Genomic DNA, 25,280 nt, shown 5'->3' on the forward strand with positions numbered 1-25,280 from the left:
GAAGTGAGTTTGTGGGGAGTGTGATGAAGAGTGTGTGTAAGGGCCTTGGAATTAGACAATAATTCCATAGTGCCAATCATCCCCAGTCAGCAGGTTTAGTTGAAGGGTACAATGGTACTCTGAAACTGAAACTTGCTAAGATTCAAGCTACGACTGGTCTGTCATGGCCTGATGCCTTGCCTCTAGCTCTCTTGTCGACCAGGGCGACTGTACACTCTCGAGTAGGGCTTAGCCCATATGAGATTGTGTTCGGCCGTCCTGCGAACATTTGGGTAGTCCCGAGGCCTAGGGCCTTTGATAGTCTTGAGTACCCAATGTTAATTGATTATCTTCATGATCTGACTGCTAAACTGAGGTTAATTCATCAACAGGTTTTTGAAGCTCTACCGGCACAGACTGAGGGTCCTGGAAATCGGCTCCAACCGGGTGACTGGGTGGTTACCCGCAATTTTGGCAGAAAGCGCAATTTGGAGCCGAGATTTGTGGGTCCGTTCCAGGTCCTTTTAGCCACAAGGACTGCAGTTCGGTTGGAAGGCAAGAAGAACTGGGTGCATGCCACCCACACCAAGAAAGTGCCTATCCCTTTGTCAGCAGATTCTTGGGTAAGGACTGGAATTGCCGAAACGGAAACGGGGACCCCAACGAGATTTGTGCCGTTTAGTGATGCTCAACCTGTAGAAGACACTCCATCGCAGCCAGATACATTTGTCGAATCATCAGCGCTGGAGAATTCGAGTTCTGAACAGTCATCTGAACCGTTGTTGGAAGAGCAAACTCGATCTGGAAGAAGTCGATATTTTCTTCGTTCACATGACAAAGACTAATAAAAGAGATTTTTTATTATTTCCTTTTGAATCCATTTTACCCCCTTATGGTTGTTACGAACATTATGAACAATGGCATCCTCTATTAACTTTTGAGTTCTTTTCACATGTGTTCCTTTTTCCACAGCTAGGAGATTTGCATTAAAATCTGAATGTTTATTTGATTAAAACCTATCATCCGGGTTGACCGTAGGGCCGTGCGGGTACTTCCTTCTGTTTAGCAGGTTCCTGACACTAGGTCGGTTACTTTTGTCGATTCCTGGGAACTCCTGGGAATTGATAATCGCTACTCAGAACGAAGTGCGTCAAGAACGTTGCGGACGGTTTTTAGAGGATGGAATTCTCTAAGTTGTCGGAAGTAGAGAGGATGTTGGCTCAAAGATCAAAGTTATATAAGGTTGTAAGAACAAAATGCTTTCTGTTTCAGATATTCCTGCTGTTTCTGACTATTTCTATGCTATTGGTGGGTGGAGTGTATTTTGGAATACAGTCGTTATTGCCTTCTACTTCACCTACTTTTTCTATTCCTGAACTAAATTCTATTCCCACTGTTTCTCCACATGTCTTTCATTCTCTGCCCCAACATGAACAGGTTAGACGTGCCGAATTTATGAACAACTCCTTTGTCCAGCTCCTACATCATCACCAGTTGGTGATGAATACTACTAACTGTTGGGTGTGTGGTTTAATGCCACATACCATGGATAGGGGTATTCCGTATTTGGTTCTTCCGTAAAGCTCCCAAGGGTCAGCTCGAGCATTCCAAACTATGTTCCGTAGTGCACTAGATTCCTACCCCCATCGAGAGCCACGCTCTGCAGACCTTGGTCCCGGCCCGTACCACAAGCCTTTGGCAAGAGCGATTGCTGACTTAGATAGAGATATTTTTGACGCATCTCTAATCCCAGAAGAAGAGGTGCGAGCATATAAGGACTTGGGTGAGGTTGAGTATAGCACGTCAGTGGGTGATAGACAGCTTAAGAGCTCGTCACCGATTTGGATCGTACCCCACCTCGGTAATTTCTGCTTGCAAGGTCTTGGCAGAAATCCGCGAGCCCAACTTGGGAAGAGTGCTTGTACTGAAACGTATGTTTTACCAATGCTCTCTTCCCCTGTTTTCCTGACTGCCAAGGGTACATACTTCGTATGTTATGATCGCGCATATACATGGTTGCCCCGTGACTTCTCGGGCACCTGTTATATTGCGAATCTGTTGCCACCGACTTTCACAGTTGCCTCGGACTATCACAAGACTAGAATTGTGAGAGGCGTTATTAGCAAAGAGGACACTGCCGGTCAAGAAGCAGGAGACTTCTTTAAGGGTTTCCTGCCGTTTTGGGGACCTATGGTAAATAGTAGGAACCTGAGGCAATTGACTTGTGTGGTAGAATCGACTGCTAATATAACTGCAAGTGCTCTTGGTAATCTAACAGCAGAGCTTCAGGCGGATAGGCTTATGACGTTGCAGAACCGTATGGTTTTAGACGTTGTTCTTGCAGATAGAGGTGGTGTGTGCAAGGTCATCCATTCGAGTTGTTGTATTTTCATCCCTGATAACGCTCCAACTGTATATCAAGCCATCTCGAAGTTGCATAAAATCTCCGAGTCCATACACGTGGACGTAGGTGATTGGACGCTACTAGGATGGTTTTGGGGCCTGATGTCGACGTGGGGTTGGAAGATTCTGATGATCATTGGGGTTGTTGTAGCGTTTCTGTTCACATGTTGTCTTTGTGTACAGTGTGGTCCTGCCTTATGTGGCCTCTGTGCTACAACGTGTATAAGACGGCCATCTGTTACCAAAGAAGCCTTGATGGATAGAATAATGTTGCAGCAACATCTGAATTATCTAATGAATATCGAGATAGATTCTGATTTCGACTAGTGCTTGCCTACATGAGGGCAAAAGGAGCGTCTGAGGTTCCGTGAGAATCGTAATGACGTTTTCGACTTGTTCGAATATGGACGAGTTTGGTATCTATGAACCGCAAATGACGAGTTTAGTGGGTATACGCGTTTTCGCTATGCTGCCTTGAACTATTCGTCTTATTCGTGGGTTTCTTCATCTGAACCCACGGGTTCCATTTTAGATACGGCATCCATTTTGTTTCTTGCCCTCAAGTAGCCTGCGAACGGACACTGTCCGCTTCGCGACCCTGGGATTCCTAAGCTCTTGCGGAAGACACATGTTCCTTTGAGGGTGTCTTTATGACGAGGGGGATGACACTGCAAGGGCAGATGGCCCCGCTTGAGGCTCATTTTGCCGTGCCGGTCTATTGTTTCAGCCGTGCATGTATTAGGCACGACTCCTTTGATCCTGCAATCACGTTTCCGATATTGCCCCTCACTCTTTTCAAACTGTTGTTTCTGTCTTCCCAGCACCTGTTTCTGTCCCTTCCTTTAGCTCGTTTACAGTCAGAATGGAATTCGCCTGATGGTGGGATAATGTACTTTTACGGTTGGGAACCAGCGATGTTACTGTAATTATGTTCCGGGCTTTTGAAACATGAAAGCGACCCTTTTGAAATTTACTGTGGGAACTGAGTTGTAACCTTTTGTTCGCCATGCTGTGCAATGACGAAAATGTGTATAAAAGGAGCGATCCACATTTGCAATTCGAAGCAGTCTCTCAGAACCTACATTACATGTACTTCTTGCGACTTCTGTATCCCTGCAGTAAATAAACGCTGATCTTTGACGCCAAAGGAAGTGTCCCGTGTCTCTGTGGTTTGTACGCCGGAACAGGTAACCCACGAAGGTTTCAGGTGTGTCCCTGGCACCGCTGGGCCTTAGAATAGCCCAGTCCTTCAGCAGGGTGGTTTTCTGTGGATTACTCCAATCACTGGCCACTGGTCTATGAGAATTCAGTAGGGGCTGCCACAATGCAAAAAGGAAGGGCAACAACAATTAATTACTACCCTTTATGGGGGGGGATCTATGTGAAGGACAAATAGCGTTTTATGGGTACTCACCCTAGTGTCACACCACCAAAGCAGGAAATAAGGGCATAGGCTTCCTTGTAGAAATAGGCTGCCAATGATACTATGGAGTATCCAAAGAAAAAGAACGTGTAACTTCCCGTTACACCAGCAAGTCCAAGCAAGCTGCCTGACACAGAGTAGCAGTATTGCAAGTCTATGTTTAGAACAGTTTCTTTTGTACGGCTTCCAAAAACACAAGTCCTGCCATGAATAATTGCATGAAAGGAGAAAAACAAAATAAAGCGCGTCTTTCACTTTCAGGCGCGTTCTCTGATATCCCCTTCTTTACGCGGGATGCCCTTCAAAAGCAAGACGCGTTTGCGAGGCACCTCGGTATTAGTGAAACAGGCAAAAAGAGTCTCGAAAAACATACACGCGCCGGAGGCGGGCCCGCTCTCCGGTCAGCTCCGTACTTAGCTCAGTTACAGTATTCCACGTCCTTCCTGACTCAAAAAGGCTTCACAGTTCCTGATACAAAAAGCTTCAGTCTTCCAGCTGAAATCCGGCGGGGAACACCATCCGCCACATCCAAAACATTCCGGGTTAATTGACAAGCACCTTCCTGTGGGAAGAGAGGTGCTTATGTATGAACCGCCTCACTCCTCCGTATACCAGCCCCTTAGCATGCTGGTAATTGTAGTCTTTTCGGCCTTGAACATTCACACATCGATTGCACAAGCTACAAGGCTGATTTGGTGGGTGTGACACTAGCCCCCTTGACCATGCAACCGCTACAGAACCCCCTCTCGAGGACCGCTGACCCGGCGGTCGACCTGGCCTACCCGGATACAGGGCATGGAATTGTTCAATCAACTCAGGACAGTTCATGTTCCCCACTGGTTCCCATGACCTATCTTCAGGGCCATAGCCTACCCATTCCAGTAAATACTGAACCCTACCCCTAACCAATCGGGAATCTAGAATGGACTGTACTTCATACTCCTCCACACCATCCACCTCAACAGGAAGGGGTTTATCCGAAAGTCGCACACCAGGTAGGCAGAGCTGAAGGAGGGAAACAAGAAATAAGGGATGGATCCGCCATGCATCTGGAAGAGAGAGTTTCACCGCCACAGGATTCACAACCTTAACTACGGTGTAAGGACCCACATACCTAGGTTTAAGCCTGGAATTCCCTTTGATATGTAGATGTTTGGTAGAAAGCCTAACTCTGTCTCCCACTTTAAAGTCTGATTCTACAGTACGTCGCATGTCAGCACAACGTTTCTGAGCAGACTGCGCCTCCACCAAAGTAGTTTTTGCTGCTATCAGCACTGCTCTAAGGTGTGCATGGTGTTCATTAATACTAGGTAGTGGAGAATGAACAGGCCAGTCAAAAGGAAGCATGTTAGGGTGATGACCATGAAGACAAAAAAAAGGAGAACAACCCAAGGTAGTGTGCACAGCATTATTGTAGGCAAATTCTGCAGTCCATAGCAACGTAGTCCAATCCAACTGATTTTGCAGAATGAAACATCGCAGATACTGTTCTAAGGTTTGATTCAGACGTTCTGTCTTACCATCCGTTTGGGGATGATAGCTGGTGGATAGGCGGGCATCGATGTTCAGGGATTTGCATAAAGCCTTCCAAAAGTGAGACGTGAATTGAGTTTCTCTATCCGTTACAGTGGCGGCTGGTGACATTTAAAAGTGGTAGGGCGACACACATCTATTGTACTCTTTCATAGCCTGATAGTGTCTGCACATGGATCGCTTTTCCAATGCGTGCTGATGTGCACGAAGTGTGCATAAGCAAGGCACAGACACTTGAGCGGTTGTACATATAACAAACTTTATGCATCAAGAGCAATTACAACAAAGTACAATATTCAGTCAATTCCCAATGTTTTTGAAGCTACACTTTCTGCTGACACATCACTCACTGCAAATCGTGCACAATGACCGGCATCAAATTCAGAACTGTGAAAATGTGGCCATTCTATGAGAAACCCCACACGCTGCCGTTCGTAGCACAATCCTCGTATTTTACACACATTTTACTGGTCTAAGGGTCTGCGGCAGACACGCATTCATTGCTAGGATGTCAGTGACGATTGATGTATGTTGTTTGTAAACTGTGTAATGGGTCTTGCAATACACGCTAGAAAAGCCAACCTCTGAGTCCAGGCAGACGCATTACTCAGGCAATCTTTTTACAAATATCTCCTCTGCTGAATTCTTTTTAAGCCGTCACTGTAGTTGCATGATTGTCTGGATCCAGGCACAGTGAGCTTTTTCTGCAGAGAGGGAATTAACTTTCTAATTTTCGAGGTTCCTTGGGTGAAGGAGATTTTGGCAATGTAGAGGAGAGGGGTGTGAAGGCATTTCAAGATCGGGATTAAACTACAGATGTCGTCTTGGCAGATGGTTGTCTCGAGGGAATTGTGACAAGAATGCATCATGTGCCATTTGCATGAGAAACACCATCTTAGTTAGCCAGGATGCAAATGCAATAAATGTTCGCACTATCCAAACATAAGTCCAAAGGAGCACCGTGCTTGTTTCCATTGCACACCTAAACAAGACCTATTTACTCCCCCAATTTACACTGTGACTCATATGTATTTAAAATCTGTATGTCCGAACACTTTCAGTATGTGCATAACTTCACTCTCTTCCATTCTGCACTCGGACATTTCACAACCTAATAACAACTCTGAGTCTAAGTCAGGTGGGTTTGTGGTGCTTTGATTAGTTCAATCAAGTCAGTGCCACGTGTGGTGCTGTTGTGATTAATACAACGTCTGCATCATTCATTATAAACATTATACAAATGTTACTACGCGTGTCGCTCTCTCATGTTACACAATACACACACAGCCTCATTTATAGTCGTCAGCCTGGGAAAGGGCCGTTCGGTCGCCCCGAGGTAGGATTTGACTGCACTGTAGTACATTTTTTTGTTTACTGGCAGACAGGCAGCAAATGCAATCATGACAAGGGGGGAGGAGAGCGCCGGGGCATTAGAAGAAGACAGACAACATTCCTGGCTTAATTACACAGACTGGGATGCATTGCGATGTGCGCAAAATAAAGTAAAAACTTGTGGCCGCGTGGGGCCCTACCTGCCCGAGTTCACTTCAGTAACAGCACTTTCACAGTCGTCTCAGTACACTACTCGGTGACCGGTCTGCCCAGCCTGCCTGCAACCAAAACGAATGGCTAGGCTGCTGCTGCAGGGCACGACCGGTAGAGTCGACTGCTTTCCTTCAGAGGCTCCGGACCGTTAGTGTGAAAGCTAGCTGAAAAACACTGAAGTCCGTCACTCAGTGTAAAATGGCTGCTAGTCTCTTCTTCTCCTACTTGCGCGGCGGCGGGAAGAAGTCGGAGTCTGCGCAGATCCCAACTCGTCACACACAGGGTGGGTCTCACCACGCCCTGTAACGAGTTGGGAGGGGTGACACTCCGAATACACAGGACAGCAAGCTCTCCTCCTCCTCCACCTGATTGACGTGGAGACGTTAGCAATCCCGGGCTTGTGTTAAAAACGCCCGGGGCTAACTTAATCTCCACGCCATCAGGGGGTGGAGACTGGGCTTCCATGCTGTATATTGCCGAGCTGATGACATCACAGCCTTCGGGGCTGTGAGGGTCTCAGCCGGCCGTGCAGCGCGGCGGTATTGGCAGTGGGGGGCAGGAGACTTAGTAGTGCCCCGTGTTCTTTGTGTTCGTTCTTTTTGAATTTTTTTTAATTAAAATGGACAATAATAAAGTTATGAAAATATAAAAACCACGTAAGAAACGTGATAAATTGCCTGGGGCTAAATTGCCTGGGGCGGAGCCCCAACGCCCATAAAGAGAAACCGCCACTGATCCGTTATCAGAACACAAGGTATACCATGAGCTCGTACTATGTGTTGGAGAAACACTCCAGCCAGTTCCACAGAGGTAGGCAATCCTGCCAATGGTACGAAATGGCCCATCTTTGTCAAATGATCCACGATAACCAGGATTACTGTCATCTCATCGCAAGGTGGCATTTCGACTATGAAGTCCATGGAAAGCGTATGCCAGGGTTTAGGAGGAATAGGCAAGGGTCGAAGAAGGCCCGCAGGTCTAGTATGAAGAGCCTTTCCTTGTGTGCAAATGGAACAATTCCTAACATAATTGCGAACATCTTCTCGCAATCGGGGCCACCAAAAGGAACGTTCAACGCTCACAATTGTTTTATACATTCCGAGATGTCCTCCCAACATGGAATCATGGGTCCAGGTTAACACTTGCTGTTGTAGTGCTTCTGTTGGTACAAACAAGGCAGTGTTATGATAAGCAAGTTCGTCCTTTTCCATCCGATGTCCTGGATCTTCCTGAATCCATTCCAACAAGTTCATATGAGCTAGGGCAATCTTTACCTCCTCCAAAAAGGTATGTGAAGACAAAAAAGCTATAGCAGAGGGAGGTTTGTCCCTTTCTGTCAAAATCAAAGGGGGTTCAGCCATTTCGTTTTCATCAGGTACTTCCGCTTCACCCACTCGGGAAAGGGCATCCGCCTTCCCATTTTGTGGTCCAGGTTTGTACTTGATTACAAAATCACAATCAGAAAAGAACAATGTCCATCGTAGTTGCCGAGGGGTGAGTGCCTTGGCCGTCTTTAAGAATAGCAGATTCCGATGGTCCGTATAAATTTCCACTGTATGCTCTGCACCCAGGAGATAGTGACGCCATGTCTCGCATGCTCTTTTAATAGCAAGAATCTCCTTGTCTGTGATGGTATAGTTAATTTCACATGGTGTTAACTTTTTCGAGAAAAAGGCAACAGGATGGATTTGGCCTGTCACAGGATGTCGTTGTGACAACACACCTCCCACAGCAAATTGAGAGGCATCCGTTTCTAGTATGTAAGGTAACTGAGGTTCAGGATGACGAAGGATAGGGGCCTGGGTGAACTGCTGTTTTAGGAACTGGAATGACTCTGCAGCCTCGGGACTCCAAACAAAAGGGGTATTCTTCCTCAATAGACAGGAGATGGGATGTATGATCTTAGAGAAATCCTTAATAAACCTCCGATAATAATTCGTAAAGCCAAGAAAACTTTGCACTGCTTTAACGTTCCGAGGAGTATCCCAATTCGTGATCACATCCACTTTACTTGTGTCCATTTGAAATCCTTGCGCATTGATCACATAACCAAGGAAACTGACTTCCTGCACGTGGAATAGACATTTCTCTAGTTTAGCATAAAGCGAATGCTGTTGTAGTCTGTCAAGCACAGTTTTCACATGAGTAACGCGTTCTCCCAGAGTAGAAGAATAGATCAAAATGTCGTCTATGTAAACGACACAGTAAGATTCCAGACACCCCCGCAACACCTCGTCCATAAAGAACTGAAATGCCGCAGGGGCATTACACAGCCCAAAAGGCATCACCCTATATTCGAATAATCCGAATTTTGTCCGGAAAGCAGTCTTCCACTCATCCCCTCGTTGCACTCGGACCAAATGGTATGCCCCACGAAGATCAAGTTTGGTGAAGAAACGGCTCCTTTCAATTGGTCCATGAGTACAGGGATCAAGGGGAGAGGGTAACGATTCTTAATGGTAACACGATTAATAGCCCTATAATCAATACAGGGTCTTAATTCGGCGCAATCCTTCTTCGGAATAAAAAACATAGGGGAAGAGGCTGGTGATGTCGAGTGTCTAATTAAGCCAGTTGCAAGGTTATCCTCTATATATGTCTGTAGATATCGTGTTTCTTTCTCTGTCATAGCATAAACCCAGCTACACGGGATGTCAGCTCCGGGCATCAATTCAATTCGGCAATCGTATGTTCGATGTGGTGGCAGGTTGGTAGCCTGCTGTTTGTCAAACACTGGAAAATATTTGTTGTACTCCTCCGGAAGAACTATAGCACAACAAAATCGTTCCTGCACACAGGCTCTCGCTAAACATACTGAAGGAGTCATCACAGGGGTGTTGACAAGAGAAGTATCCCAAACACAATGCTCTTTACAATAGTTGGACGACAGAGTAATGGCACGAGCTGCCCAGCTAATGTAGGGATCATGAAGCGTCAGCCATGGCATGCCCAATATTAGACGAAATTGGGGGGCATCAATGATGTCAAATTGAATATGTTCTTGATGGGTTTGGTTGGTCTGCATTAACATGGAACAGGTATGATATGCCACTGGTCCAGAAGACAGGACAGTACCATCGACTGCCTTTACTAGCTCAGGCTTTTCTTTCTTTTCGCAGGCAATTCCAATTCTCATGGCATACTCTTGATCGATGTAATTTCCGGTAGCACCAGAATCCACTAAAGCATCAATATCCAAAGCGTTTTGTGCGGTGACCCATAAAAGGACCTTGAGATTCATATGTGCTACCGCCGGATGCAACGTATTGGCAAGGAAGGGTGAGATCGTTTGATTCTGATAACCCAAGACAGAGACCTCCTCCTGATTTGGGTTCTCTAGTTTTCCGCCGGTTTCTCAGACTGGCCTAGGGCCTGAACTCGAGGTACAAAAGATCTCCCTGGTAATGCGTTCCTGGCTCGACATTCTTTTATAAAATGCCCTCCCTTGCCACAATATAGGCATTGTTTCAGACGTCGTCTCTTATCTTTCTCCTCCTGGGAAAGGGGACCACGTATGCCTCCGATCTGCATAGGTTCCATTCCATCCGCCAACTTAGGGCGTTCCTCAATTCAACTCCTGAAGCGAGGATAGAAAGGACGATTCTCTCCTTTACTTTTGTCTCCTTTTCGCTCAAGAAGACGATGATCCAACTGAACTGTTAGGTCTATAAGTTCTTCACAGGTGTCAGGTAGTTGAACAACTTGGGCAAGAACATCCTTAAGTTCTCCTCGTAATCCTTGATAGAACAAAGAGATCCGTTTTGCAGGAGGCCAGTTAGTTTCGACCACTAGCCGATTAAACAAAGTAATATACGTCAACAGATCCTGAGAGCCTTGCCGCAATGTCAACAGTTCCCTGTCAAGGGTCAGCATGTGAGATTTTCTGTCGAATAGTTTTCGTAGCTCTATACAAAAATCAGGAAAGCTGTGCAACACTGGGTCGTTTTTCTCCAGCAAAGGAATGGTCCAACTCGCGGCATTGCCACCCATATAGGACATCATAAATGCCGTCTTGGCAGGATCATCTTGAAACACCCCAGGTTTACAGAGGAAGTGTAATCTACACTGATTCAAAAAAGTCTCGAACTTCCTAGGGTCCCCATAAAAACGCTCAGGAGGGGCCAATGGAATACCCATATTTTGCACAACATGTACTGTATGCACAGGGTCTACTTGGGTAGAGGTAGAAGGAGGATCAACAGAATGAGGGGCAAAAAATCCACCCCCTTCTGCTCCCAAAGAAGGAGCATGTGTAGAGGAAACTGGAGGGGGTAATGTAGCAGGTTTAATATAAGGATTTCCACCTGTGCCCTTCCGTGATAACCCAGCTACCTCCCTACGCAAGGTACCCACTTCCTTATAGAGGACCTGATTCTCTTCTCTCGAAGTGTGTACCTCCTGTTGCAAGGCTGCCATGCTTTCCACCAACGTGGCCAACACAACCTCAGTATCCATCGTCTAGGCTGGCGTGTATACTTGGGCTTGTCAATCTGTCAAGACTGGCAGCAGCGCAAGCACAATTATCGCCACTAACCTTATTCAGACGACCAGCAGAACCGATGTCTGAAGCCAACCCCCCAGTCCGACCAAAACACGACCCCCACAGTGAAACTTGTAACTCTCTGTGTGGAGACGTGCTCAGATAGGAAAAGGGGAAGTGGACAAAATACCAAAGGCAGGGTGGTTTTCTGTGGATTCCTCCAATCACTGGCCACTGGTCTATGAGAATTCAGTAGGGGCTGCCACACTGCAAAAAGGAAGGGCAACAACAATTAATTACTACCCTTTATGGGGGGGGATCTATGTGAAGGACAAATAGCGTTTTATGGGTACTCACCCTAGTGTCACACCACCAAAGCAGGAAATAAGGGCATAGGCTTCCTTGTAGAAATAGGCTGCCAATGATACTATGGAGTATCCAAAGAAAAAGAACGTGTAACTTCCCGTTACACCAGCAAGTCCAAGCAAGCTGCCTGACACAGAGTAGCAGTAGTGCAAGTCTATGTTTAGAACAGTTTCTTTTGTACGGCTTCCAAAAACACAAGTCCTGCCTTGAATAATTGCATGAAAGGAGAAAAACAAAATAAAGCGCGTCTTTCACTTTCAGGCACGTTCTCTGATATCCCCTTCCTTACGCGGGATGCCCTTCAAAAGCAAGACGCGTTTGCGAGGCACCTCGGTATTAGTGAAACAGGCAAAAAGAGTCTCGAAAAACATACACGCGCCGGAGGCGGGCCCGCTCTCCGGTCAGCTCCGTACATAGCTTAGTTACAGTATTCCACGTCCTTCCTGACTCAAAATGGCTTCACAGTTCCTGATACAAAAAGCTTCAGTCTTCCAGCTGAAATCCGGCGGGGAACACCATCCGCCACATCCAAAACATTCCGGGTTAATTGACAAGCACCTTCCTGTGGGAACAGAGGTGCTTATGAATGAACCGCCTCACTCCTCCGTATACCAGCCCCTTAGCATGCTGGTAATTGTAGTCTTTTCGGCCTTGAACATTCACACATCGATTGCACAAGCTACAAGGCTGATTTGGTGGGTGTGACACTAGCCCCCTTGACCATGCAACCGCTACTCCGCTCCAGGATGGCTGAGTATATGGAAAAGGCTTCTAAAAACCTTGAGGCAAGCCAAGAACTCCAAAAAGCTTGGCATGACCAAACGGCTGTCCTGACTGTGTACAAGCCTGGACAGAAGGTGTGGGTGTTGGAGCCAGTGGCCCCAGCAGCACTCAAAGACAAATGGTCTGGGCCCCACACAATCCTTGAGCAAAAGGGAGAGGTCACCTACCTGGTGGACCTTGGAACTCCCAGGAGCCCCCACAGGGTGCTCCATGTGAACAGGCTCAAAGCATATGTTGACAGGAAGGACATGAGCTTGCTCATGGCCACAGATGAGGGACAGGAGGAGGAGAGTGACCCTCTCCCATACCTGCTCACTCAGAATCCTGATGATGGATCAGTAGATGGTGTTGTCTTTTGTGGCAGCCTCTCTGAACATCAACAGAAGGATTGCAAACAAGTTCTTCAATCCTTCAGACATATGTTCTCTCTGACACCCAGTCTAACCAATTGGTGTACCCATGAGGTGGACACTGGTGACAGCCTGCCAGTCAAGAGTAAAATCTACAGGCAGCCTGATCATGTTAGAGACTGCATTAGGACAGAAGTGCAGAAAATGTTGGAGCTGGGAGTCATTGAGCCCTCAGATAGCCCTTGGGCTAGTCCAGTAGTTCTAGTGCCAAAGCCTCACACCCAGGGTGGTAAGAAAGAGATGAGGTTTTGCGTAGACTACAGAGGCCTCAATGCAGTCACTAAGACTGATGCCCACCCAATACCAAGGGCAGATGAGCTTATAGATAGATTGGCTTCTGCCAACTACTTAAGCACATTTGACCTGACAGCTGGGTATTGGCAAATCAGGTTAGCTGAGGATGCCAAGCCCAAGACAGCATTTTCAACCCCTGGTGGACATTATCAATTTGTGGTAATGTCCTTTGGTCTGAAAAATGCACCTGCCACCTTTCAAAGGCTGGTGAATCAAGTTCTCACTGGGCTGGATGACTTCTGTGCAGCATATCTTGATGATATAGCTGTCTTTAGTTCCACCTGGGAGGATCACCTGGTCCACCTGAGGAAAGTGTTAGAGGCACTGCAAGCAGGAGGTCTCACTATCAAGGCCACAAAGTGCCAGATAGGGCAGACACAGGTTGTATACCTGGGCCACCTTGTAGGTGGAGGCCAGGTTCAGCCACTGGAGAGCAAGATACAATCCATCAAAGATTGGGCTCCTCCAACCACCCAGACTCAGGTTCGAGCTTTCTTGGGCCTGACTGGTTATTACAGGAAATTTGTCAGAAATTATGGATCAATTGTGACTCCACTTAATGAACTGACAAGTAAAAAGATGCCAAAGAAAGTTCAGTGGACAGCAAGCTGTCAAAAAGCATTCGATGACCTAAAGCAGGCCATGTGCACAGCACCTATCCTAAAGAGTCAAGACTACTCCAAACCATTCATTGTCCAAACAGATGCTTCTGAGTTGGGTGTGGGAGCTGTTCTATCTCAACTGAACTTTGATGGTCATGACCAGCCCATTGCTTTTATAAGCAGAAGGCTGACCCCCAGAGAGAAAAATTGGTCAGCTATTGAGAGGGAGGCCTTTGCTGTGGTTTGGGCCCTGAAGAAACTGAGGCCATACTTGTTTGGCACTCATTTCAAGATTCAGACCGACCATAAGCCCCTCTTGTGGCTAAATCAGATGAAGGGTGAAAACCCCAAACTGCTTAGGTGGTCCATTTCCCTACAGGGGATGGATTTTACAGTGGAGCATAGACCTGGCACTGATCATGACAATGCAGATGGGCTCTCCAGGTATTTCCACTTAGAGCAAGAAGACTCACCTGGTCAAGGTTAGTTTATTGTCCCAAAGTTTGGGGGGGGGTCATGTAGGAGAGTAGGGTCTACAATCCTATGATCACCCCAGATTTTTGCTTTTTGCTTCACTGGTTTACGACTTCCCTGGCTGTCGGCCTGCTCATCAGACCCACAGCCTAGCTGTTCTCTCACTAAATTGACACGTGTACCTTAGGTGCATTTACCAATTGGTACTGGGCCACCTTATCAGACCCTGTAACTCAGGGCATAGGTGTACCCAGGGCCTACCAGGGGCTGCAGCATGTATTATGCCACCCCTGGCTGGCCATCTAAATCTGACACAACTGGCTGCACGACAACTGGGGCAAAGTGGTGTAATCACCCTTTGCTGTAGATATAGTATACCTATATCTAACCCTAAAATGGACACATAGATTCCTATCAGTCACTCCTATGGCAGGCCTTAACAATCCTGAAGGCAGAGTGCTTGGAATCATGTGAGATGGTGCTCTGGCATGAGCTGAGCCCGTTTGCAGCTTGCGGAACCAAGTCCTAATAGCTGTTCCATGATAACGCATACCATATAGTCTTAAGTGCATTATAATCCTCGCAGTTATATGCCAACTCTGGTATCGCTTTATCAAAACATGTCGAGTAAGGTGTCATACGAATTGGAATACTAACCCCTCGCCAATTCTGGCGACGGGGTTAACATTCCACCCTTCTAGAGGGACACGACATGTATGTAACTGTGAACCCCGGTTAAAGTTAACTCGAGCCTCAGCATCACAAAATGGATGCTGCCACCACAGACATAAGTCTGACCTCCTACTGCTGGGAGTCCTTCCAGCGAGGAGAGCTTGGACAAAGGGTTTCCTGTCAGGGGCGGTGCTAGCACCATCCCAGACAGGGTTTTGTGTATCCTGGGTAGGCAGGGCTTTAGAGGAAGGTGACTGCAAGTGGCACCCCAGTGCTCACTATGCATCTGCCGGCTAGAACCAGTTCCAGGGGCACACCAGCCCCTGAGCTGGGGAAAGTCCGGCATGGGAGAGGGGTGTAACCACCCCCCTTCCTGGTCCCACCCATGGGCAGGACCTAGTCGCGTGCCAGCCCCTTTTCCTAGTATAAAGATAGGAGTGGGCCCCTTTCCAAATTAGATCATCTTTGAATCCTGAAACTACTTTCTACGCAGGTCTGGTTGCTCCAGACTGGCCCTTGCTCCCCTCCAAAAGAGGAGCACCCCGGACCCTCCTGGTCCACTCCAGACGCCATTTTAAGTCCACCGCGTGGGCTTGCATTTGCCAAGACTTGTTGCCCCAATCCTGGGTCCAGCGACGTCGACAGCAGATACCATCGTGGGACAGCTCGCACCTCCATCCTGGTCGCCGACAACACCTCCTGGTCCTTGAGACTGCAGAGCCCAGCGTCGCCCACTCACCTGGTCGAGGTGACTTCAGCCGGTGCCATCCTGGTGCCCATCTAATCACTAGCTAGTGATTCAGAACTTGGTACCCTCTGCTTACAGGTGTCCTCCATCTTTGATCCAGGCTTGGATCCATCCGAATCTCTTCACTGGTCGCCTGCCAGCAACTCCTTCTTTCAGGCTCCATAGACTGCAACAAGGATTCCCGATGTCTTTCCAGACCTATGCAGCCGCAGCCCCTGGGCTAGGTAACTTCGGCATTTTGGTGCCCCAGCATAGCCTCACTATCCAAGGGTCCAGATCCTTTTTCGTTTCAGCTCTACCTAGTCGGATTCGTCCGATAACACTAACTTTGTAATTCCTAGCAACCATAGACTTTGTCCCGCATCCCGCGTGAGAGTGCACACTCTATACCCGATCCCCCTAGGCCTCCTGCTAGTAATCTGAAGGTTCAGTAGTCCAGTCCTAGCGATCCTAAAGTCTATTAGTGTAGTACTTACCTGCTAGTAATTTCGCATTCCACTTTTAGAGTATATGGTTTTTCGTGCCCCTCGGGCATTTGTGTAAATTGTGCAACTTTGCGTATTTTCTTTGCTTTGTATTGTGCTTAGCACCCTGTCCTCATAAAGAGTCCAGGGTTGTTGTGTTCTAAATAAATATACTTCATTTTCATAACAACGTGTGTGGGGTCCTTTCACTTGGTGTTCAAGGGGTATATGTGATGGTATAACAGCTGGCTTAACACGCCCTCTAGAGTTTAGCCTAAAGACTGCTCTTGTCCACGCTACTAGGATAGCTGGTCTACGGTTGACTTACAACCAATCATCAATAAGGGTTGTTTGGACTGATACAAAGTGCTCACTAGAATAGTGAACATTATATATCAGGCCAACTTCTCACACCGGAGAGTTGGCTCCAGACCTTGATGGGCGTCTGGGAATCCCCGGACGCATCTTCTAAAGCATCAAAGAGGCCAACCGACGGGAGACGCTGCTGACCCGCCCCGGACCACGAGGTCGCCTGCTGCGAGGGTCCGGACATCAAAGGGCCACTGGACTATATGAAGGCCCGCCCCAGAACTAGTGGGCAGTTGTATCCTGGACAAGAAAGCCCTGCTGATCTAATCGTGGCTGACCTTGAGGAGAGACCGAACTTTGCACCCTACGAGCCCTGCTGACGAGGTCGCGGCTCACACTCGAAAAGAAGGAACTAAGATCCCGGAGCCCTGCTGACCTCGTCGCGGCTCATCCTTGGAACTCTAAAGGACTACGCTGAACATCCTGAGCCCTGCTGACGCTGTCGCGGCTCCCCACGAACTAACAGTACCTCGGTGCACTCCGGATCGTGTCCTGCTGACCTCGTCGCGGCTTGAGGAGTACTCTGGTCTGGCTGGACTATCGACGCTACCAACACGACCTGACTTGACCCAAAGTGAGTAGAACCGTCAGTACCACCTCCAACTTCCATATCCCCCTGGCCCGAGGATTGAGGGCTGTGCGCAGGGTACGTGACTTACTGGCCTACTACTGAGACTGTCCCGCTTCCCTATTCCTTCCAACCAAGACTTTATGATCCGTCGAGCATTGTAAATATTGATTCCTTTTAACTGTGATAAAGAACGTGCTTACTCAAGATCCACGGGGTGGTGTCCGTTCATAAGTGTGGTGTGAGCTCAGTGTGTACGATTATAGAGTCCTCCCCGGCGGGGACCGCACGATAAGACTCGGCAGTATTTGTGGGAGTGGAGGATTCCGGGGTGGTTGGGAGAGTACATCCTGACCCCTGGGGTCGCCCCTTCTAACACATATCCTGTCCCCCTTGGTTCGCCCCTTCTAACATTGGTGGCAAGCAACGGGATCCGAGCCGACATCTATAGATCGTACAGTAAACGACTGACACACTACCTAAACGAAGACCCAAGAGCAGTAGGAGAAAAAGAGCAACCATGAGTCCCACTGGAACGAGCGAGAAGCCCACATTCCAACAGGACCGTCTAGAGGAGTACACCCACAAAGATCTACTCAAGATCCACGGTGTGGTGTCCGTTCATAAGTGTTGTGTGAGCTCAGTGTGTACGATTATAGAGTCCTCCCCGGCGGGGACCGCATGATAAGACTCGGCAGTATTTGTGGGAGTGGAGGATTCCGGGGTGGTTGGGAGAGTACATCCTGACCCCTGGGGTCGCCCCTTCTAACACATATCCTGTCCCCCTGGGATCGCCCCTTCTAACATTGGTGGCAAGCGACGGGATCCGAGCCGACATCTATAGATCGTACAGTAAACGACTGACACACTACCTAAACGAAGACCCAAGAACAGTAGGAGAAAAAGAGCAACCATGAGTCCCACTGGAACGAGCGAGAAGCCCACATTCCAACAGGACCGTCTAGAGGAGTACACCCACAAAGATCTAAAACAATTCTGTAAGGACTTTCGCATCGCTACCACTAGTTTGAGCACCAAAGAAGACTTCCAGAAATCCCTGAAAGCCTGGGTAGAGTCCGGGGCCCCTCTTTCCCCATCGGAAGGAGACAGCATTGAAGAGGGGCCGCATAATGAAACCAGGGCCCGAGAAGAAGAGAGAACCGACTCCCTAACACGGAGTAGCAACACGGAGACGGGTCTGTCCCCAGAGGAGCTGACGGACCGGGAAAGAAACAGAGTCCACGAGTTAGAACTAGCTAGACTCAAGATCAAAGGAGAACTCAAGTTGGCCGAAAAAAAGTTGGCAGTCGAACAATTGCGAGTACAAGGAGAATTTGAGGAATAGAAGCTCCAGAGAGAGCATGAAGGAAAGAAACTTCAACTAGAACATGAGCGCAGCCTTAAGGAAATCAAGCTCAAAGCAAGGAGCGACGAGACCAGACCCCCGGGGAACCGAGAGACCCCTTCCCCGGTGGAGGCCAAAGCCCACATCCCCAAGGATGTAGGGAAGGAGTACTACAAGGGAGACGACATCCAGCAATGGTGCAAAGCCTACGAAATAGCCATGACCTCCCACCGGGTACCCCAGAAGGATTGGGGCGATTCCTGAGTGAGGGGAGAGACACCATGCTGGACCTACCCTCCACCGTACTGAATTCGTACGAACGCATGAAAGAAACCCTGCTAGCCAGATATGGGCTCACTCCTGAGATGTACCGGCAGCGGTTCAGAGACTGCAAAAAGATCCCTGGCACCAACTGGGTGGTGTACGTCAATTTCTACAGCCGAGCCTTGGAAGGGTGGATCAAGGGCAGCAAGATCACCACCTTTGAAGGACTGTTTGACTTAATAGTCTGGGAACACCTGTCCGCCAACTGCTTTGTAGAGCTACGCCAGCATCTCCTAGACTGCAAATTGACAGACCCTCGGAAGCTCGCTGTCGAGGCAGATCGCTGGGTGAACACCCAGGTCCCCCGGGGGCCCGTGGGAGACTATGGCCGAAATGGGCAGGAATCTTCCCGCCAGAGAGGGGGGGAGGTCAAGTAAGACAACGAGAGTTACAGTCAGGGCCGCAGCGTAGCCCCCCAGGAACCAGTCCCAAAACGTTCTGTCTCCCCCCATGTCCAACGCAGGCCCCCCCCAGGTAGGCAGGGACCCCGATAACTTGCTTCAAGAGCCAACAACCTGTTCATTATGCTAGTGACCCCCAGTGTCCCCTGAACAAGAAACCCATTGCTTCAGGCCCCCACACGTCAGATAGCCACGGTGGCCCTAGAGGAGGAGGAGCCAGAAGCAATGTCCTTGGTCTCCCTCAGGGATAGAGAAATGGTCCCGGGAGCCCCACTACCCGACAACACCGAGAAATACCGACAGCAGGTGACGGTCAACGGACACTGCATAGGGGCCCTCCGCGACACGGGGGCGAGCATTAACGCGGTACGCTGTTACCTGGTCACCGAAGACCAGATTATACCACACGCCTCCTGCCGGGTTGTCTCCGCCGTCCGCACCTGCAAAATAGCTCAGGTCCCTTTTGAGTGGGGGGGAGTCTCCGGTGACTTGCAGGTAGCTGTCCGCACCGACATGCCGGTGGACTGTCTACTGGGCAACGACCTGGAGAGCTCCCCATGGAAACAGGTGGAGCGGAAGACTCACCTAGAGATGATGGACCTGCCCGAATGGGCATGCGTGAACACGCGATCCATGACCGCCAGAATGACCACCCCCAGGGGGGTGGAACCGGAGACCACCAGCCAGGCCTCCAACAACTGTGAGGGGAGCGAGTGACCGGAGGTTCTCTGACTACCCCAAGGAGAAGAAATCAACCCCAACACCGGTCCCCTAGGCCCTACTGTCGGACAGATCCAGGACTTGGGCGACCTACCTGAGTTAGCCCAGTGGCGCCAGGAAGGTGGGCCCTCCCGAGAGGAGTTCTGCCTGGAACAGACCTCCTGTCCTTCTCTCGTTGGTCCACGACAGCAGGCCCAAGCCGCCGGCGATCAGTCCGGATCCCATTGGGTTTGTTGGGAGAAGGGCCTCTTGTATAGCGAACAGAAGTCCGCCGAGCTAGGGTCAGCCCAGGTGCTGATGGTACCCCTACGTTTCCGCGACTTCCTCCTGAACCTGGCTCATGATGTACCCCTGGCGGGACACCTGGGACAGGATAGGACCTATCACCGGCTGGTCACCCATTTGTATTAGCCCCGCATGCGCGCCGATGTGGAGACCCACTGCAAGTCCTGCCCCATGTGCCAGGCCAGCGGGAAGAGCGGAGGGAAGCGCAAGGCTCCCCTCCAACCCTTCCCCGTAGTCAGTACCCCCTTTAAACGGGTGGGAATAGACATTGTGGGGCCCCTGGACCCCCGGACCTCCCTGGGCCATTGATTCATCCTAGTTCTGGTGGACCATGCCACCCGGTACCCCGAAGCCATTCCCCTCCGGACGGTGACGGCTCCCATAGTGGGGCGGGCCCTGATTGGGATCTTCTCCCTGGTGGGATTCCTGGAAGAAGTTGTGAGCGACCGAGGGACAAACTTTATCTCCAAGTACATGAAGTCCCTGTGGCAACAATGTGGGGTGACGTACAAATTCACCACCCCGTACCACCCCCAAGGTAACGGCCTGGTTGAGCGATTCAACCGGACCCTCAAGGGAATGATCATGGGTCTCGAAGAGCCCCTGAGGTGCAAGTGGGACATCCTCCTACCCTGCCTCGTGTTCGCCTACCAGGAAGTCCCCCAGAAGTCCTTGGGGTTCAGCCCCTTCGAGCTGCTCTACGGACGCCCCGTCCTGGGAACCCTCAGCCTGGTCAAGGAGGGCTGGGAGGCGGTGCCCCCGGACCCTCCCCCTGATGTGTTTCGATACATTCTGACTCTCCGGAATCAGACTTGGAGATTCCGAGAGCTCGCAGAGTCAAGCCTCGAGGCGAGCCAAGAAGGAAATGAAACGTTGGTATGATCAGAATGCCACTCTGGTCGAGTTCCAACCGGGCCAACAGGTGTGGGTTATGGCCCCGGTGGAACCTTGCGCCCTCCAGGACAAGTGGACCGGGCCTTTCAAAGTGGTGGAAGGCAAGAGCCAAGTCACCTACATGGTAGATATGCAATCCCCAAGGAACCCTTTGTGGGTCCTCCACGTGAACCGCCTCAAACCCCACTTTGTGGGGTCTGAGTTGGGATTGCTCCTAGCCACCGACGACGGACCGGAAGAGGACACAGAGCCTCTACCCAATCTCCTGTGTGCGAAGGAAAAAGATGGCTCTGTAGAAGGAGTGAGTCTCTCCTCCTTCCTCACCCCCGAGCAACACGAGGACTGTCACCAGTTATTGGGACAATTCTCAGACCTGTTCTCTCTCGTCCCCGGCGTCACCAGTTGGTGCGTCCAAAATGTGGACACCGGGGACAGCCCTCCGGTACGGCACAGAGCCTACTGCGTCCCTGACAGAGTCCGGGCCTGCATCAAGGCCGAAGTCTCCAAAATGTTAGCCCTAGGAGTGGTCAAGTCCTCTAACAGCCCCTGGGCCAGCCCCGTGGTTCTGGTTCCGAAGGCAGCCGCCCCCGGCGCCGTTCCCGAGCTGAGGTTCTGTGTGGACTACCGCGGGCTCAACGCAGTCACCCGAACCGACGCACACCCTATTCCCCGCGCAGATGAGCTCATTGACCGCCTGGGGTCTGCCCACTACCTCAGCACCTTCAACCTGACCTGCGGTTACTGGCAAATCGCACTCATGGAGGGGGCAAAGGAGAGATCCGCCTTTTCCACCCCCGATGGACACTATCACTGCCGGGTGATGCCCTTTGGAATGAAAAATGCCCCCGCCACCTTCCAGAGGCTGGTTAACCAGGTATTGGCTGGGCTGGAGGGATTCAACGCCGCATATCTCGACGATATCGCGGTATTCAGCTCCCACTGGACCGAACACCTACAACACCTCTGGGAGGTGTTGATAGCCCTGCGTCGAGCGGGCCTTACCATCAAAGCCAGTAAATGTCAGATTGGACAAGGATCGGTGGTCTACCTGGGACACCAGGTCGGGAGCGGCCGAGTTGCCCCCCTCCAACCAAAGATCGATGCAATCGTGGCCTGGGAGACCCCCACGACCCAGATGGAAGTGAGGGATTTCCTGCGGCTCACTGGTTACTATCAAAGGTTCATCAAAGATTATGGCAGCATCGTAGTCCCCCTCACAGAATTAACCTCCAAGAAGCAGCCAAAGAAAGTTAGCTGGACCCCGCCTGCCAGAAGGCGTTCGAATCATTGAAGACAGCCATGTGCAATGCTCCAGTACTCCAGGCCCCCGACTACTCCCGAGAGTTTGTGGTCCAAACGGACACCTCCGAGCATGGCATCGGAGCTGTCTTATCCCAGTTAAATGAGAAGGGCCTAGATCAGCCAGTTGCATTCATTAGCAGGAGGTTACTACCCCGAGAGCAGAGATGGAGCACCATCGAGCGGGAGGCCTTCGCGGTGGTTTGAGCCCTGAAGAAGCTGAGGCCCTACCTGTTCGGTACTCACTTCCGGGTCCAAACTGACCATCGGCCCCTCCGTTGGCTAATGCAGATGAGATGAGAGGAGAGAACCCCAAGCTGCTACGCTGGTCCATTTCCCTCCAGGGGATGGACTTCACCGTAGAACACCGCCCTGGTACTGACCACGCCACCGCGGATGGCCTGTCCAGGTTTTTCCGCTTCATTGAAGAAGAACCCCCAAGGGGATGGGTAGTTCTCCCTGCCTTTCAGCTGGGGGGATGCGTGTTGGACCTGGCCTCGTGGCGTGGTTCCCCCTGATCCTCAGCACCCCGACAGTTATCCTTGTGCAGCAGAAACCCCTGGTCGTCCCGTCCCCTGTCCGCCCCGTTCCCTACAGGACCCTACCAAACGGACGACCATCCCTGCATCCCGCCATCTATTCTCCCGGTACCGGGCGTCCAGAACCCGCATCATCCCAGAGGGCCCCGGTAGCCATCACTCTTCCCGAGATCCCTGACTCCATAACCCCCTGCATGACCCCGGCCCCAGCTAAACTTAGGCGTCAGACTCGCCATGCCCGGCTGGGAGGTGGAAGATTCCCTCTGAGGGAGACAGGACCCAAAGGGTTTCGATTACATCTCCGGCCCCCTGGGAGACTGGTTTCCCTCACACCTCTGGCCTCCCCCTGGGAACTAGTTTCGATCACACCTCTGGCCTCCCCGAGAGCTGGCTCCAGGCCCTGATAGGCGTCTGGAAATCCCCGGACGGATCTTCAGAGGATCAAAGAGCCAGCCGGCAGGAAACCCCGACGATCAGCCCCGAGGCCTCAGATCTCCACCTGAGAGGGTCCGGACTTTAAAGGAGAACCGGACTATGACAAGACCCGCTCTAGAACTAGCGGGCAGTTGAATCCTGGAGAAGAGAGCCCTGCGGACCTAGTGGCGGCTCAGCCATTTTGAGAAGAAGATCGATACTGGAACTTTGTAACTTGTGCGAGCCATGCTGACGACGTCGCAGCTCATCTTTTTGGAAAAGGACATTCCTGGAACATCTTGAGCCCTGCTGACGTGATCGCGGCTACCCAAGAACTCACAGACACTCCGTTCACTCGGGATCGAGCCCTGCTGATTTTAACGTGGCTCGAGGAGTACTCTGGTCCGGCTGGACCATCGACGCTACCTGTATGACCTGGCTCGAAAAGAAGTGAGTGGAGCAGCAGTACGGCCCCCATCTACCGTATCCCCCGGCTTGAGGATTGAGAGCTGTGCGCAGTGTGCGTTTCGTACTAGTCCCAGTACCGTGACTGTCCCGCATCCCTATTCCTCACAACCGAGACTCTTTATGATCTCTAGATCGCCTTGTAAATACGTACTCGTTACCTCATATCTACTGTTTGATAAAGAACCTTGTATACTGAACTCAACTGTGTGGTTGCCGTTTATAAGTGTGGTGGAAGCTCAGTGTGTACGATCCTAGATAAGAAGTCCTCCCCTGCGAGGGCCTCCTGCCAGTGCTCGGCAGTGTTCCTAGGAGAGGTGGGTCACGGGTTGGTCGGGAGAGCATATCCTGTCCCCCTGGGATCGCCCCTTCTAACACTGAGTAACAAGAGAAGGGGGACCTGTGAAGAGCTGCCGACTGTGGGGGGAGAAGGGGCCGTCTGAGGGGAGGGCTGAGGAGGGAGAGAGCAGCTGCTCCGGAATGAGCGAAGGGGGACCCCAGGTCAGAGAAGCAGAAAGTGTCTGAACGTGGCAGAGAGACGGGGCTGCACTACCACAGGCCAACACTAGAGGTCCCTGTAGAGCCGGGCTCTATTGCAGGCTGCACTCGGGTGCACCACCGCAGGCCATAACTAGAGGTCCCAGACAGACAGGATCCAGCTCCGGGAGTCGGCTGGTTAAAAGCCACAAACTGAGACTAGAACAGATGTCTGTTCAGGGGGATAACAGTGGTAGGTACCCATCCATGCCAAAAGTGCTTTTTCGGCGAATTGTACCAGCTCACGGTTGTGAGAAGTTGGCCTGATATGCAGTGCTCACTATTCTAGTGATCACTATGTATCAGTCCAACCAACCCTTATTGATGATTGGTTGTAAGTCAACCGTAGACCAGCTATCCTAGTAGCGTGGACAAGAGCAGTCTTTAGGCTAAACTCTAGAGGGTGTGTTAAGCCAGCTGTTATACCATCACATATACCCCTTGAACACCAAGTGAAAGGACACCACACAAGTTGTTATGAAAATAAAGTATATTTATTTAGAACACAACAACCCTGGACTCTTTATGAGGACAGGGTGCTAAGCACAATACAAAGCTCTTAAGAAAATACGCAAAGTTGCACAATTTACACAAATGCCCGAGGGGCACGAAAAACCATATACTCTAAAAGTGGAATGCGAAATTACTAGCAGGTAAGTACTACTCTAATAGGCTTTTGGGATCGCTAGGACTTGACTACTGAACCTTCAGATTACTAGCAGGAGGCCTAGGGAGATCGGGTGCAGAGTGTGCACTCTCACGCGGGATGTGGGACAAAGTCTATGGTTGCTAGGAATTACAAAGTTAGTGTTATCGGACGAATCCGACTAGGTAGAGCTGAAACGAAAAAGGATCTGGACCCTTAGATAGTGAGGCTATGCTGGGGCACCAAAATGCCGAAGTTACCTAGCCCAGGGGCTGCGGCTGCATAGGTCTGGAAAGAC

The sequence above is a fragment of the Lissotriton vulgaris genome, chromosome 11 (assembly GCF_964263255.1).
Source record: "Lissotriton vulgaris chromosome 11, aLisVul1.2, whole genome shotgun sequence".
NCBI classification, from domain to species: Eukaryota; Metazoa; Chordata; class Amphibia; order Caudata; family Salamandridae; genus Lissotriton; species Lissotriton vulgaris.